This window comes from Copadichromis virginalis, linkage group LG15, assembly GCF_057382275.1.
Source record: "Copadichromis virginalis isolate Kocher_CV1m ecotype Utaka linkage group LG15, C_Virginalis_male_GT1.1, whole genome shotgun sequence".
In the NCBI taxonomy this organism is placed as follows: domain Eukaryota; kingdom Metazoa; phylum Chordata; class Actinopteri; order Cichliformes; family Cichlidae; genus Copadichromis; species Copadichromis virginalis.
In genome coordinates, this window is record NC_140632.1 from 5,341,196 (window position 1) to 5,356,642 (window position 15,447).

Genomic DNA, 15,447 nt, shown 5'->3' on the forward strand with positions numbered 1-15,447 from the left:
GGTTCTATCCGGATGCTGTTACTTCATTTAAATTGATACATTACTGCTGGAATTCGCCTTCTGAAGTGAATCATTGTCAGCCTATATCTGGTGGGCAAGAAGGATGGCATTTGACACAAACTGCAGGAAATAAAATAGGCCTGAGCATATAGATTCAAAATAGATTTAATGGCTGAATTAGCTGTAATTACTTTTTCCGTGAACTACCTGAGGAGTCATCCAAGTCACAAGCACCAAGGGAGTATGGGATATACTTTACATTTTTGGCCGGTAGTCAGAAATTACCAATGCCTGACTCACGGCCAAGCCTGCATGCATAGTAACTCACTGTGTGCCCGCTGATGAAGTTTTTACTTTGAAAATAGGTCTCCACATAGCTGGCAGAGCAAATTCTTCTAACTGTAATGACTGCAAATCATTTGGCTTTACTGTCATTCGTGCACTTACAGTATGGCAGTGCCCTGCATGTGGTTTATCCAAATGCAGCTGGAGGGGGAAAAATGATAGAAATCATTCAGTATGAACTCTATTGACTTCAACACTGCATTTTTCAAAGTATGAAAAAGCCATGTGCAGTTTTCATTAATCAAAAAAAGTCTTTGGTTAGTTGGTGTGGAGTTGTGTTGATAAAAAACAGTTCTTGCCAAAGTGACTCCCTGGGGTTCAGGCAAAATCCCCTCAGACTGATCATTAATTGTTTAGCTATTGTGCTTTAACCATGTTAAAGAAACAAACGAAGACAAAAGGGGGGATAAAACAAATAAAAAATGACCACATTAAAAACACAGTCATGCTGCAGCGAATTAAGTGTCAACTCATGGTTGCCGGTTGTCATAGAAACTCAACAGGCTTTCTGGCTTGGAAGTTTTTAAGGAGCTTAGCTGGCGCAAAAATAGTGATGGTCAGAGCGAGTGATGGAAAGATTTAAAACAGCACAAAGACAGAGCCAGCCTGTGACTGTGACACAGCCTGAATTAGAGTTTACTAAAATGGCTAAACGGCACTTGGCTAATAGCTTAATGGACGTATTTTGGCTGCTTGTGGAAGAAAGCTATCCGCCATCATCTGTGGCACTGTCCATTCTTAACATATTGGATGAGAGGTGAGAGAGCCAAAGTGAGTATTGTGCACATGAAAAGGAAAAATCACAGAGACCACCTGTCACTGAGATGGAGTGTGAAAAAAAACACAACATTCATAATATTTGTGTACACCTCGTACACCCTAAGTATAACCTACTAGCACTGAAGAAAATAAGATTATTCCAAAATGGTTAAAGTCTTTCAGCATATAATCTTTTATAAGCCATATATTGTAGTTATCTATTGTAGTTTTGTTGGCTACCATTGTGTTGGGCTCTCTTAAAAATGTTTGGGAACTGATGCTCTAGAAATGCAGCAAAGAAGTTTTGTTACATTAATGGGATCCGTGCCACGTCTGTTCTTAGTGCATTTCTGTTGCAATTAAAGGCGCTGCCCCCATTTATATTCGCTGCAACGAAAACTCCCTTTCTGAGTGCAGTCTTTTAACATGAGCTAGCATAGGCTCTTGTGCTGAGAGGCAGACTGTAAAAATAAAAGGCAGTTCTGACAGGCATAACGCGTGTTTCTATTCTACAAATGTTCCCTCAGACACCCACGTTTTCCCTGGGTAGTGGCACTCGGTATTCACGGCAGCGGGAAGCCTGTCGGTGGTATTTACACACATAACTGGGGTGAAAAGAAATAGATTTCACAATCAGGTGCAGCAGTTCATAGCAGTTAGTATCAAGATGCCATCAGAATCCGGAAACCGCAGCCCTTTGTGATGGTCTCTGGTGAGATATCAGGTAGGTCCCAATAGAGGATGAATAATCAGTTAATTCATTGAAGTGATGCAAATTTACCTGCATATTTGAAGCCGTATGAAACTTGCCAACACTGCATGAAATGTGTAGTGCTCATAGCTGTAGCCCAAACATGTTTATATGTCACAAATATTTTCAATTGCTTTTCTTAATAAAAGGGGTGGGGGTGTGTGTGGGAGGTTTAATGAGTGCCTTCAATTTTACAAAAGGACAAGAATCTCCACAGATCGATTCATTCATCTGTCTGTCTTGTGATCAAGGAAAGCTTTTATGTCGCCTCTAATTCAGCTATACTGCAGCTATCCATTTTAACACCAGAGAACTTCCTATTGGGCTATTGATCAGCTGCACTCCAAGGGATTCGTTCCAACTCATCAGATTGATTATGTCATGGCTGTTTTGGTGAGACAGCACAGAGTTAACATGGCATGCTAATTAAGCTGTATGAACCTACTTTATTACTCGAATGGGCTGATACTTGATATCAGACAAAGACAACTGAGGTCTGTTGACTTTAAAAGGTTGTGTATGAATATATTCAATAAAAAAGTCAACAATGTTGTAAATAAAGTATGAAAAATACATAGTCTTCGATGGTTTTATGAATATTTAACAGTAATTAACCCCTCAAACACTGTTACAGTTAAGCATTTATAAGAAGAGACTATAAATGCTGAATAGTTTCTAAAACATGATGTTGTTGTACGTCAGCATGATGTATTTGTTAACATTTATAACTCCAAGAAGCCTGTGTAACTGCTGAATAATCAGTCATCCTAACAGAGTTTCAGATGACTAATTTAGTATATGACTTTTACTGTTCATTTATATACACCAGCAATATTTGCCATTAAGATAAAACGTGACACTATATCAGGGGTGCACAATTAATTCTCCCAGTCCCAGTTTCTCATGTGGACCCTTGGGAAAAGTTAATTGCCCACTCCTGTTATAGCACATTCTAATGTTACTATTTTGGTGTTGTCATAAATAGTATTGCTTCAGGTATGTCACTGCATCTGACCAATCGTGTTGAAGGAGGAAGGTATAGGTTTTTTGACTGAAAAATAAATTAATACAAAAGACAGAGCAATAAAATACTGGGCATTGTAGAACTGATTTATGCTTCTGTGGGAAATCTACACCGTAACCTACAGTAACTAAGCAACACTGTGAAAAGGTCAGTTGGAACCACTTTCTTAAACCTAATCATAGTTTTGTTTTGTGTCTGAACATAACTGACCTGTGACTGAAAACATGAAAACATTGTTAATAACACTAACAAATAAATCAATAAAAATAGTCGATCACTAAGTAAGGAAGAAATAAATAAACAAGCCACTGACATTTGGTCTCACGTGAGATGTGAACCCTTTTAGGTAAATCTCCGGTGTCTGACCCATTCGTTCAGCGAGGCCAACTCTGTTTGAGGATTGTGCCACAGATTTGACAGATAGGGATGAATACCATAAGTAATTTGTGAAATAATGGTAACCACAGGATGGAGATTTGTTGCTGACAAAAAAGTATAAAGTAGGCAAAGTTAGAGGCACCGGAATTAAAGAGTAAAAGATGAGCAAAACCTTAGAGTAACATTGACATAAAGGATTAAAACTGAGCATGTCAGAGAGATAGCTTACTTTGGAAAGTTCGGGGACAAAGAAAACAAGTCTAAATTAATTATGTGGAAATGGAGGGGTTCGTGGATGTGGAGAGAGAGGACATGCAGGTTATTGGCTGTGACAGAAACACCAACAGGACAGCTTAATTGCAATGTTTGTCCAGGAGTAGCATTCATTATGATGTTATAGGAGTAGCACCAACTTCAACATCAAATGACACACCAATCACTGATAACTAACGTGCATGATGACAGAATTATTTCTGTGGTTAGGCAAAACAACCATGTTAAAAACAGTCATGAAGCGGTAGGTATGTTGCTGTCAACATGCAGTCCACGATCAAGAGAGGCTTTTGATGAATGGAAATGTAGAGGGTTTTTTAAAAAGGTGCAAACCACTGGTTGCACTAAAGAACAGGACGGCTGGGTTAGACTTAACCAGAAAAATGTCTTTGGACATTTGAAACCAAAATGAACTTTTAAAAGAATGATGGGAAAAGAAAAGTATGGAAAAGAAGAGAAACAATTTATAGATCTAAAGCACAATATTGTCTGTCAAATATGCTGGAGGCTGTGTTATGGCAGTGGGATGTCTAGCTGCCAGTAGAACCTGTCACTAGACTCTACTGATCATGTGACTGCTGATAGAAATACCAGGATGAACTGTGAAGTGAATGCTATACTCTCTGGTCAGATTCGTGCATATAATGATCCAAAATTGATCAGTCAGAACTTCACAGTGAAAATAGATAATGACCCAAAGCATCCGGCAAAAGCAAAGAGAGATGTCCCATTTCTCAGGGCAAAGAAATGGGATTTTCTTCAATGGCCAAATGAGTCACCCAATTTTAACCTAACAGAGCAAGTGTTTGAGTTACTAAAGACAAAATTAATGCAGAGGGACCCACAAACAGGCAGCAAATGATGGTGGCCGCTGTAAAGACATAACAGTGCATCTGCGGAAACATAGCATTTGGTGATATGGGTTCTAGACTTCAGATATTGGAAAAGTGGGTTAAAATTAAAATGATTTGTAAATGATTTAAATAGTTATTGTTATGACTGCTGTCGCAATGTTGCCTCATATGCAAATCCCAGTGTGCAGGTCCCTCTCGGTGATTGGTGGATCTAGAGGACGGACTATACGGACTGGCTAGCCAGCTGGAGACGACTTGGCTGGGGGCGACCGTGGCTCAGGGGGTTGGGAATCGCATCTGTAACCGGAAGGTCGCCGGTTCGATCCCTGGGCTCTCTGTCCTGGTCGTTGTGTCCTTGGGCAAGACACTTTACCCTACCGCCTACTGGTGTTGGCCAGAGGGGCCGATGGCGCGATATGGCAGCCTCGCTTCTGTCAGTCTGCCCCAGAGCAGCTGTGGCTACAACTGTAGCTGCCTCCACCAGTGTATGAATGTGAGAGTGAATGAATAGTGGTATTGTAAAGCGCTTTGGGTGCCTTGAAAAGCGCTATATAAAATCCAATCCATTATTATTATATGATGACAACGCCATGGACAGCCAGTCATTCATCCTCAGCTTATCCCAACGAGCAGACCTTTAGCAACATGCCCAATGTGTCTGGCTTATACAGGAGTATGTAGGGGTGGGCTGCCCTTTTGTTTGATTATAGTTTTCTCCTGTTTTTTGTAGTTAAGGAGGGAAGTTGCTATCATTTGGTTTAACTCTTTTGAGTAGGTAAGTTTGTTAAATCCTTGAGATAGGCTCCTTTTGTTTATTGTTTTGGCGTTAGGTCCACCCCGAAGTTATAATCTACTCCTTGTTTTGTGTCAAATAACCTTGTAAATAAATCATTATCAAACTTTACCAGTTGAGTGATGTGGCTGCTTGGGTTCTGACGTGGATGGATCACCCTTATGTTGTTGTCTGGCCACCCCTAGACGGGCCATAACGGTTACATATTTATAATTTTATTGTTATACACATAAATGGTGATAATCTAAAAGGATTTGCTTATCCGCTGCATTTTCTACTAAAAGAGTAGCCTTTATTTAGGAAATCAAAAACAATCTATATATTGGAAATGACATGAGTTTTTTCAAATATTGTTGAGCCCCTGAAAAGGGGGGCTATGTATAAAAAAGGCTATAATTCCTGAATAGGTAATATCTAGGAGTATTGTAAAATCCTTTGAAACAAAGTTGAAAGCATGAACTTCAATCGCATCTTCATTTTTTGATTTAAAATGTACTGTGTTGGCATACATAATTTTTAGTTACACTACTAAAACTCATGCCTCTGACCAATAATCTATGTACCTAACTGTACACATATTGCATTTACAGAGGCAACACAACCTGGCATCCAGGCCTGCGCCTACACTTTAGGCATTACAGTAGAGTTCTGTGTGGAAAGTACACATTTTGGTCCACAACCTGGCGAATGTTGAAGAAATGATATGTATGCTGGTGTTGCTTTTCACCCGACGTGATGCCTCAGGTTAAAATGTAATCAGGTAAGGTTGATTTCTATGAATCTGTCCTAAACGCCTTTTGATCACACATCATTACCAAATATCTTTACTAATAATAATGTACCATATGCATTCGAAATAAGAAGAAGACCTTGACACAGAGAGCAACTTTCACTTTACACTGAGAAACTTTTTTGATGTTCTCATGGCGGTGGTAACCCACTTTCATTTCCAGGGCTGTGCTAATCACAAATACCATGACCTAAGCAAGTACAACCAAGTCACAAATATAAACCTCCTCAACTGCATCGCAAATGTGATCCCCAGTTTAGTATGCAGTGCTACTTGTCGCAGTGTCTGAGAATGTAATTATCTCTCTGTAAAGAAGGTAAAGTGAAGCCCATGTTAGCCTGGGTGTCCTTGGCTACACTGAGCCAGAAACATAAATCTTCAGAACAGATCTCATTCTGGGTACATTCATTACACTCGACCAACAGTAAATTACATTATTATCTCCACTTAAAATTACAGGTAGCAACAGAGAGGAAGTACTCATTCAAAAGTAAACTTCTGCATTTGGTTGGAATTTCAGCAGACCTCAGATCAGCACTACATTGCAAAGCAGTCGAGTCTTACCACTCGAAAAGAGCCTTTGTAATCACTGTTTGTACCTGTGCGAGTGTACAAACAGACACAGATAATTGGGTGTTTCATGAGAAAGACACCATTACAGTGTAATTATTTTCTTTATCTACGGCAGATCCTGTGCCTGATTCTGTGTGAGAGAGAGATTCTCATTGTGAATCTGAGCTCTTTCTGAAACCATAGTAGAGCCACAGGCGATAGCAGAAAGCAATGAAATATGGGTAAATATGGGTAAAGCAGGGTGTGTGAATGAAATACAAATGACCCTCCATTCAGCAGGACAGAGTTTGCCATAGATATACACCCAAATGAAAAAGAGCCACAATCACTTTAGGCTGAGTTTTGAGCAAACAAATTAATTATTTATGAACAATGAATATTGCATATTGCTCTCAAAATTGTTGTTGCCTCTCCTTCATAAGGCAGCAGATTTGATTTACACGGCTGGATTTTCACTTCCATGGAAGCTGAATTCTAATTACTTTTCTACATTGAGACATGGAGCACAAAAGCCAACAAGCACGCGGTTGATATTTGTTCATAGCACGATAATAATGTAAAACTGATTTAAAACAACAACAAAAAAAACCCAACATATCTACGTCAAATATTTGCAATTCCTTTTCTTGGCCAGTAGCATACTCATGGAGCCTTCATAGGACACCAAATAACTTTTTTTTTTATGTTCCTATCATCCGTGGACAATAAACAGCATTTCTCTGGCTGCGTCACATCATGGTGTGTCCCTATTTTCACCCAACATTGCCTTCTGATGTGCCCACTTTAAAAAGTAATCGAGTGGTCAAACAAAGCTTGAAACAGCCGCTGTGTAACCGTTGGCTTTTTCTGTTTTGCAGTATGGTTCAGATGTAGGGTAATAATAACTCTGCCATCTGCTCACTCGGTTGTCCTTTAAATGTCTTCTTTTGCTATTGGTTTACAATGAAATCATGAATTTTGTTTTAAACCTGGTGTTTCCACCTGCCCTGAATTTGCTCTGACTCCAGGGAACGCACCTCATAACATCACATCAAAATATTGAACGCAGAAGCTTTTTTCACAGAATTAGTTAGATGTGTTCAGCATCTGGCTTTTTGAAAATTCAGATTGCAGTATTTTATATAGCATCAAAATTCATATAAATTGCCCTTTTGTTGTTTTGTTGCTACCTATTCAGGGTCAGGAAGGCAAGCCGACTAGTGTGCTTTTATCAAAATGTAGCATCCACCTTGAGCAGATGATAAAACATATTTACAACAAAAGGCTATTTATTCTTCACAATTTCACCTAACCTCAGTATTTCTGGACTATGGGAGGAAAATTGTGCGACTCAGTCTGCACACACAAATACTTAGAGAATAGGTGTACTCCAACACTAGGGCTTCATAGCCAACCAGTTCAATATGATGACTGTATAGTGTAAACATGTGGTAAGACTTAAAAAGAATGGATGCAGACATCTGCAACTGGAAAAAAGGGGGAAACTAGATCTCTTTAATACAGCAGAGATATAAACGATCACTGAGCTCCATGTGTAGTCCGATAGATAATATCCTCTGATTAACTTTCTTTTGTTGTTTTTTGTATTTTAATCTGTTTAACTTTTCCGTATAAATGTAATCTGTTAAATACAAACCTATGTCATTTTTATGGGAAAAGAATTGGAAAACCAAAAAAAGAGATTTGAAAAAAAAAAGAGTGGATGCCAAATAGTCAGTTAAAGTGATATGTTCAGATACATCTTACATTTGCAGTATAACCAATAAAAGTAAAATCCAAGCTAAACATAAAGTTACTGCATATTTGAATAAGTGTAAATTAAAGTATCCAAACATTCATGCAAGGATACATGGGAATACAGTATATAACGCAAAAACTGTCACGGTTCTGGGTCTTTGTGACCCAGCATTATGAGTTCTTGTGTTTTGGTATTATTTTATATTATGGTTTTTGTTCTGAGTCCTTGGTTGTGCTCTTTTGATTATTGTGACTTCTAGCTAGGTTTAGTTCTGCCCTGGTGTTTATTCTCTTTTCCCCCGTCAGTCATGTCTCATGTCACTCTGGTCCCTGTACTCTGTGTTCCCTCCATTCTCTGTCGGTGTTGTGTCTCTGAGTTCGTCAGTGTATGTTTCCTGTTTTACTTTGAAGGTCTTATCTCATGTTAGTGTGTTCTGTTTTACTTCCTTGTCTTGTCTTGCCTAATAGGTTCCAGCTGTGTGTCCACCTGTTCCTCATTTCCTCAAGTTCCTGTCAGTGTATTTTAGTCCCTGTCAGTCCGTACTTGTTGTCGCGTCGTTAACGTCGGTTTGTCCCCATCCTGTGTTTCCCCGTGAGAGTACAGTTAGCATTTCCCAGTTTAGTTTGTATCACCTGTTTGCCTGCAATAAAGCAGAGGATTTGAGTTCACGTTTTGCCTCCGAGTCCTGCGTTTGGGTCTTCTTCTCCCGCCTGGACACAGCTAGACTTGTAGTCAAGACCGCCTAATCCGAGACCAAGACAAGACCAAGACCAGAGGGTATCGAGACCAAGACAAGACCAAGACCAAGTTGAGACGAGACCAAGACCGAGACCGAGTCGAGACGAGACCAAGACCAAGACCAAGACCGAGACAAAAAAAGTCTTTAAACTGCAGCCAGATGCTATTCTATATACATATGCAGGACACCTTAAACTAGTTTTTTAATTAAGCAGCAAGGCAGAACAAAGTCGGGCTTGTATCAAGACACAGGGACTAAACCCCAATTCAACCAGACCCAGAACTGATCCGGAATTAAAACAGGACTACAACAGTAACCAAGACAGAACCAGAATCAGAACTAGATGATAGTAGCACTAAAAATCATCATAGACCTGCACTACACTTATTTTTTAATTCTACAAAAGTACAATATTTAGATTGAGAAAAGTTTATATAATTATTTAGCCTTGTTGTGCAAACAAGCCTGCAGAACTTAATAAATATAGAATTTGAAAAGGAACAAATGGTATCTAAAAAGAAACACTAGGTACATGTTCTGATGAGTTTTGGCAAACAACCATTTGACTAACATGTGTGTCTCACCTGCTCTTGTTCCATCTCTGTTCTGTCCTCATTCTCTCCCTCTCTGCTCCTCTCTCTCTCTGCTCCTCTCTCTCCCTCTTTGTGCTGACAATCAAGCCAAACACCAACATCATCAAATACAGTGGAAACCAGATATTTACACACTCTTCAGATAAAAACACAAACACTTTTTAATTGTAACATCAAATCAGACTAAATGTTTATTTTTTTTAGATTGATAAATATAAAAAACATATTTGTTAACTTTGAGAGTAAAGAGAGAAACTATCTGTATTTCTTAATTGCAAATGGCACCAAATTGTATTCAAAATTGAGCCACACTTATGGAGCTCCACAGTTCTGTTCCTGGTGTTTTGGTTGACATCTCTTGATTTTCCCATGTCACAGAAACAGGCTCTGTGTTTTGCCTTATATGCATCCACAGCTGTGCCACCAGTTTACTCACATGGACTCTACTAACCTATCAGAAGCTTCTTCAGCTCAGAATGGAATCGTCTGGAGTTTCTTATTAATTAACAATAAACTTAGTGTATATGTACTCCTACATTTGATGAAAGTGATTAAAATAGACAGCTCCCTCTTTTTATTCTGACATTCAACTAATTCAAAAGATATTTCAACATTTATTTATCTAAAACAAAAGTTTACTCTAAATTGATGTTTAGCAGTAAAAAAAAATTGTTTTCTCCCTAAAGTGTATGTAAATATCTGGTTTCAACTGTGAATATACTGCTGTGTATTGAAATTCCTCTTGTTTTGCATAGATATACTAAACAACATCCAAAGCATAATATATAAAATAACATCTACCTGAGTTTTTTCTTTGAAAGAAGCTCCTTATGTCCATTGTTGTGTTCATCAGTACACAATTGAAACCGATTTAGAGAGTTTGTTTAGCCGTGGAGGGAAACAACTGAAAATATGAAATGTAAGCTAAGACTCTCTAAAAAAATCAGCATTGCTGTTCGGCTTTTTATTTATCCATTTGTTGATTCACTCGAAGAGCAAGTAACGCAACCAAGTGATCAGTTTGATATCAATCTTTTGTGATACACCGTCATATTTACATTATTAGTTCAGTACGAATGATTTGCTTTGGTACCTGGTCAAACTTAAGCTCTCCTCTGTCTGCAGCAAACTCGCAGGCAGCAGCTTCTCCCCCCTCGCTCACATGGGTGCTGTGCTCAGTCGCCTAGTGCCTGAGCTCGGATCATACCAAAATTAGGGGGAATTTACGACGGTGCGCTCTGTGCTTCGTGTGTTGTTTTTGTTTTATACAGTTGTCAGTCAGGCATCTAACTAAAAAATTACACTCCAAAAGACCCCATGCTTCTGAAAAAATGACCCGGGCTTAAGCCCAGTAAGCCACCCCCCCGCTCCGCTGATGGTTGACTCCAAATCTCCCGAACACTATGTCGATTTGAGAACGCAGGACCGAAACAGCGAGACCAAGACCGAGACCAAGACAAAAGTCCGTCGAGACCAAGACGAGACCAAGACCACGTAAAAGTGGTCTCAAGACCGGTCTCGAGACATCCAACTCTAGACACAGCAATCCATGACAAAAGTTTTTAACTATTCTAACAAGCTTGAAAGTCAATATTTGGTATGATCACCTTTATTCTTTAAGAAGAGTTTTAGTTATTTCTTTAATTAGTCTTCAGGAATAATTCTCCAGGCTTCTTCTCTGGATGTTGGCTGCCTTTTGTTCTGTTCTGATCCTTCACTACTTCAAATATGTTGATGGTGGTGATGGTACTCTTTTGTGTTCATAATTCCATCAATTTTACAAGAACCCCACTGGCTAAATGCAGCACCAAACCATGAGAGAGCCCCCACAATGCTTAAGAGATGTCTGCAGACACTCAGTGTTGTACCTCAGTCCTGATCTCCTCTGTACAAAAATGTCTCATCACTCCATAAAACAATTGCCACTGATTTGTAGTCAAGTTCTTGTCTAATTAGGCATACCTTTCTTCCTGTTTATCTTCATTAAGAATGGCTTCTTGACAGCCACCCTTCCACTGAGACCATTTCTGATGAGGCTTCAGCAAACAGTAGACGGAAGGGTGAGATGGATTTCTCTTGTGTCAGGTTTTGCTGGATTTTTCTTTACTGCTTGTTAAAGAAATGAGTTTCAGATATTGTTCATCTTCTCCAGATCAATGTTAAGGCCAACCACCTCTTCTTTTTTCATCCACTTATCCAGTCTTCTCACATCTGTAAAGACACAATGCATTGATATGCATTATAATGATATGAAACGTTTTGGGCCAATAGCTCACTTAAGGAATCACCTTGTTGGTGCAAAAATACTATTTTAGGCCTCTCAGTCTGTGTTATCTTTTATCTTAGATTTAACAGAGACAAAAGAAATGAAAACAAAATTATATTTTCACAGCAGTCTGCTAGAAACAAAGTGCCTGAAGTTTCAATTTAAAAGGAGTTCTTTGGAAAGTTGTTTGCCTTTTTTATGCTTGATTGATTCATAAGTCAGTGCAAAGTGGCTTAAAAGACACACACACACACACACACACACACACACACACACACACACACACACACTTATGCACGCACATTCCTCTGAAATGATCAGCTACAAAGACTGGACCAAAAAATGAATGAAAAAGCAGCCAATTGCCAAAGAAAAACTCAAGACCTCTTTAAGAAATTACAAAATACAAAGAAATGAGGGCTGACTTAAGACTATAGCACAGTGCTGGGTATATCACTTTAACCAGAATACAGCTCTGCTAATATTCAGTCTTACTTTGTTTCTGCTCCATGTGAATCAAGGTCAGCCTTTCTTCTGTTCAGAGGGTGGAGATAGTCCTTAGATTGTTTATAATAATCAGTGTCAAAAGAATGACATAACATGAATTCATGTATAACAAGTAACACAATTCACATTGGTCCCCCAGCCATGCACCCACTTGCATTATGTGTATAGCCAGAGGCATTTCTTTTCTTTTTGTTTGTGGTAAAATAGATTGAGAGCAGCGATTGATTTCAGCGTAATTGTGCAACCTTAAATGTTCATTTTTAGAACAGAGGGCACAGACCACTGATGTGTTCAGAAAATAAGACAGAGGGTGAATATTTCCACTTCTTACTTCCATAATTGCACAATTGCAGTAAAGAGCAAGTTTTTCAGCATCCAGCTATGACTCATCAGCCACTTCCAGTACTGGACAAATAGATCAGAATCTGAAGAATAAGCTTCTTGGATGCATTTATCTTTTTGAAATCAGATAGTTACTCAAGTGAAAATAGGATCTTTGGCTTGCATTGTTTGTGTAAATGTGACTCCTTAACTGTTTCTGTTCACCCCAAACAGCCAGTGTGTAAATATGTTAGCCGCAAGCTAGCTAGAAAAAGAAGCACCCACCCAAGAGTCATCTCGACTCTCATGTTTATAAAGAAGATTCATTAAAAGAAAAAAAGGGGGGAAAAGCCCCAGGATGAACACATCTTTGCTCAAGCAGAAATATTTTTCAAGGTGCACAGAGGCATCTTCACCTCAGTATGCACCGACTTGGAGTGTCTGCATCTAATCATGCCCACTTGTGTTTTTCTGTTGACTTTGATTCAACAGAAAAATACAAATAAAAATTGTATGTTGCACCTTAAAATTAGCCCTGCATTCTTTCTGAACACTTCGCAAGCATACATTAATCGCTTTTCCCATCCATGTGGGATCGGTGCCTGAAATTGAAAGCCAAAACTGTCGAACAAAGCAAAAAAACTGTCAGTGATATATGCATCTTGAGAACAGTGTGCTTTCAAAATTATATTTCATTTGAAGCTGGTCTTGTGTGAAATGTAAGTCTAATGGGCTACACTCTCTATTCTTAAACTTTTACCTGAGACTTCCTTCACTGTTAACATACAATTAATGAGAACTCCTTTCTTTTGCAAAAATTAGTAAGAAAGTGAATGAATATAAAAGCTTCCTTTTTTCCACCCTTCTCATTCTTTTTCTCATTCACAACTTGTTCTGGGATCAGCGGGAAGTGCTAGACGCTAACATACTAAGCCTGTCTTCACAGTCTGTCACAGTCTGGCGAGGGCAGACTGTATGAATTGAAAAAGGACCCAAAACGCAGACGCCAAGGAACAGGGAACAGAACTTGAAATGTTAACAAAAGGCGAGCCGTTTAATAAGGCTAGTAGAAGAGGTACAAACAAAGGGCAAGGCAAACTGAAGCAAAATTAACACAAACCTAAACTGGGGAATCTAAACAAGCAATAAGAAAAACCTAGGCAAGAAACTTGGAAGCATGGCATGGGAAACATGGCGTGGACAACAGACGACCTCACAATCACACACTGAAAACAGAGGACTTAAATACACAGGAGGTGATTAGGGGAAGTGGGAACACATGGAGGAACAGCTGAGGGTAATAAAGCAGGACGAGGCAAGGGAAGCAAAACTAGAAACACTCACATGAGACATGGACCTTCAAAGTAAAACAGGAAACACACTGACTGAATTCTAAACATGCAAACTTAACAGCAACTGGGGAGACAGAATATAGGAACCTGAAATATGGTACAAAACCATCACAGTGGACATAACATGGAACACAGGGAAGCCATATGACGAAGCCAAAGAGCAAAACCTAAGATAACCATAACTGAGATCTAGGGAAACACGAAACAGTACCACAAAGGACTCAAAACATAATCCATAATATAAAAACACGAGATCTCTCCAAAATGAAACAGGAACATGAGAGGCAGACATAACAACATAAGACAACAGACATGAAACACACGAAGGGCAAGGGAGATTTAACATAGTTGGAACACGAGGGGGAAATAATAAGAACTAGAAACACTTAGGCATGATAACAAATAAACTTAGGAAACCTGATAAGCTTAAACATACACTATGAACATCAAAAGAACTGAAACTCAAAACACTGGGTCATAAGACCCAGGACCGTGACACAGTCAAACATTTCTAGAGAAAAGGTGTAACAGTAGCAGCCAAAATTCATCCAGGAACACATAACCTGGGGGAATTTTTGGACTTGCTACGTGTCATGAAATGTTAGCAGTGTGATAGCACTTTTTTATGATGGGTGAAAGGATATGCATTTGGCTCGGTTCTTTTGTTACACGCGTTGCAGTTTTAACCACTGAACTGCAGTGTCAGTGCTTCAACAATACCTTTGTTCTTTGCACACACTGTCGTCATGAATACTGCAACGCTCACGCAGTTCAGTGATGCTCTTAGCCAAATCCTTGGTGCATTAATTTCAATCAGAGAAAGTTGCAACACATTGGTAATAATAATTTCTGAATGCTAATTATAACTACGAATCCATGTTTTAATCATAAATAATACAGCCATGAGTATAATGTTACTTTCATGCTACTTCTTCTTCTTCTTCTTCTTTTTTTAAATACGCTATTCTTTTTTGTCTTTCCAGAACTGTTCAACCCAACCTTCAGCTAAATGTGCTTTTGGGGAACTGATATGAGCTGACTTTGATGTGCTCTGCCAACATTTCGAATATTCATAATGTGATATGATGTTGTAAACTCCTCAGTAACACACTACTGGCTTTCCAAGGTAGTTAAAAACCTCATAACAGAGGATCATCTGTTAGACCTCATCTGGAAATTTAAATCTTCAGCTAAACCACCATCCTTGGGATACTTGGAGCATAAGTGGATATTAGTAGCTGATGATGAAAGGAAGTAATATTTAATTAAATGTCAAGCTCTGTCCATTCTACTTGTTTTCCCTCCCGAAGCACTATTTAGAGTCGCTGATGTACTATGCATTGCTGCAGCTGAATTTTTATTTGCCAGTAGATGTTGTGGGTCCATATACA